Raw genomic sequence first — 2,812 nt, 5'->3', positions numbered from 1 at the left:
GCTAAGATAAAAATTCATTAAGTGAGAACCTAAAATCGTTTGTTCCGCCACTACTTTGATGAAAATTTTCGTTTAAGCGCATTTCAGATCCAATTTTTTTTTGTGTCAATAGAACCAAAAAAGATTGTTTTTGTTTTTTATATCAAAGTGCCACGTTTACAGCAAAAATAAAACCTTATCTCTTCTCTGTACGACGAGACGAACAAAACATCAAAAAAAATTTCTTCCCCCAAATTGAAATCTAGGTCTTTTTGAGTCCACCATAGACTCCACCGTGAAGCTCGTCGGCGGCCTCATTTCGCATCCATTCCGATTTCATATCTCGGCGAAAAAGTGATTAACACGAATCGTTATGTCTCCCTCTACCTCAATTTTTATTTGCTTCCTTCTCTTATTATCTTTCTCTATCTAGATCCGAGTTTGCGATATTTCAAGCTACCTAACAACAAATTCCTCCATTTTTTCAAATTTCTTTCAACTATTTAAGCTCCAGGTTCTTATTTATATGATTTTTCTTGTTTCTTCTTCTCTGTGATTTGTTCCTTTTTGTGTTTAGATGAACGATTAGATCTCGAGTCTGATTTAGTCTCTTTGCGATGGATATGGTTCGGATTCGGTTTCAAAGTTTTAGTATTTTGATTGCTTGTAAATCAATAGGTGGGTTAAGCTTTTGATTGTTCAACATTTCTCTTTATTATATGTTTTTCTGGAGAGGTCGATATATTGAATTGTATCTATGATATTGGATGACCTATATGATATGCTTATTTCTCTCATGACATCGAATTAAATTCATAAGCTTGTTATTTTTTTCTTGTTTTAGTGCACAACGCTTGCATGATTTGGGTGATAAGTCGATTCAGCAATAGTTTTGTGTACAGAGGTATTGTAGATTGTTTCTCGAGGACATACAGAGAATGTGGATTATATAACTATGGTTTTTGTTTACTTGTTCTTATTTAGGTCAATGGAGATGGAAAGTATGAGCGGATAAGTGGAACAAGCCTTTGGTGGAGGCACAGTTTTAGGTCCTCAAAAGCTTTTAAGAAAACGTAAGAGATGAATTTTCCGTTAACTCTATTCATGTTTGTAGTTTCCTCCTTGCCTGAGTAACTATTAATCTCTTAATTTCAGTTTTGATGAATTGCTTTGAGTTAAGTCAACATGGAAATAAGACAGAGTTTTTGACATGCTTGTGGTGGGGATATCTACGGTGGAAAAAATTCTTTAAAGGTAATTGATTAATTTTGGTTTGCTAAAGTTATAGATTTGATTCATATATGTAAATTTCAGACCTTCTATTTTCATTATCTTTTTTTTGGTAGATTGGTCTCTCCTCTACAAGTATCACTTCGAGCTTTGGGAAAGCAATTTTCTGAATCATTTGTTTGGATTGCTAAGTGTAATGAGTTGTTTCATTCGTTAGGATCAAGATGGAGCACAGTTCAGAGGATACCTCAAGGAGAAGGTCTTACCTCCTGTTGAGCAAGTACTACCTTTTCCATTCTCACAATTGGTTTGATGCAGTTTTTGATAACAACAATCACGGAGATAAAAATTCTAAAGCTGCATCATGAGAATGTTATTCAGCTGAAAGACATTTGGTTCCTTTTTAGCTTGTTTCAAAACTTTGATGTTTTTACATGTTTTTTTTCTCCGTTATGGATCTATCTGCATTTTCTTACTGTGTATTGACAACAATCAGATATATCTAGACTTGAAGCCAAAGCACAACTCCAGCATAAGGATAGGGAAATTGCAGCTCAAATTTCAGGTAAGATGTTTTTTGCTTAGGCTTTTGATTGACATTAGATTGTTTTCTCTTCCTACGAGAAGCCAAACGAAGCCTTATGGTCTTAGCAAAGCAACGATGCGCACAGCTGGAAGAAGAAAATAAGGTTTGAGGGAGAACCGTAGTGGTGGGAACAGCCAAATGGATGATGATGATTTGGTATTAATTCCTTATACTCTTTATTGTTCCTTAAAGGTTAACAATTTTCATGTTTATTTCTGATATTGAATTGTGTCTCGTATATTTTCGCTCATGTATAGGTAAGACTTACAATTTATGGTTTATTTATCTCTATGTGATTGCTATGTGCTTATAGGGTTAATGGCATATTGTGGCTTCTCACGATTCTTTTGTTTCATATGAGCAGATACATATGGAGAGGATAACTAACATGTCTTTTTCATATATTCAAAGTGAACTAGTAGCTGTTCATTGGACTGTTTCAAGAAACGCTGAGTGAGCAGCTAAAAGAGAGTCTTTGCTACAAGTAAGAAAGGCTTGGATGGGTTACATGTACATGTCAAATAGTGTTTTTTTTATTTTTAATGTTAGTTTTATTTTGTTTAAGACTTGGTGACACTTTGTTATGTAAGACTTATTTTGGTTAATGTAATTTATGTTATGTATGTTGATTATTTTATGAAATGTAAAAATATAAATATATTTAAACAAATTTTGAAAAAAAAATTATAATAATAAATAAAACAGCATGAATTTTGTGATCCAATAAAATATATTATAGCATTTGATTAGTGCTATGATATAATTACGGTAAAAACTCCTAGCATAGCGTGTAAAATGACTTATAACATTATCTTTAAAAATTTGAAAAGCAGGATAACATAACATTTCTGTACTGCTATGGTATAATACTATACCATAGCATACGAATTATGCGCTATCATATGTGAGATACCTACAATAACAGTGGCCTAATATAGCGTTTGTAAAAGAGCTATGAATTACATATTATAGCGTTTCTCTCGTGCTAACAATGTACAGATTTGTTGTAGTGAGTCA

At 32.9% G+C, this 2,812-nt stretch overlaps 1 long non-coding RNA gene across 1 annotated transcript; it reads left to right on the top strand.

Annotated features, from left to right (window-relative positions):
• LOC104713242 lies at nt 14-1,773 on the top strand. Its single transcript, XR_755593.2, has 5 exons — nt 14-883; nt 964-1,052; nt 1,135-1,233; nt 1,326-1,468; nt 1,706-1,773. It is a non-coding gene; the product is annotated as an uncharacterized LOC104713242 (long non-coding RNA).

This window comes from Camelina sativa, chromosome 9, assembly GCF_000633955.1.
Source record: "Camelina sativa cultivar DH55 chromosome 9, Cs, whole genome shotgun sequence".
Lineage (NCBI taxonomy): Eukaryota > Viridiplantae > Streptophyta > Magnoliopsida > Brassicales > Brassicaceae > Camelina > Camelina sativa.
The sequence above is the reverse complement of the archived record's forward strand: the minus strand, read 5'-3'. Positions and strand labels throughout refer to the sequence as shown.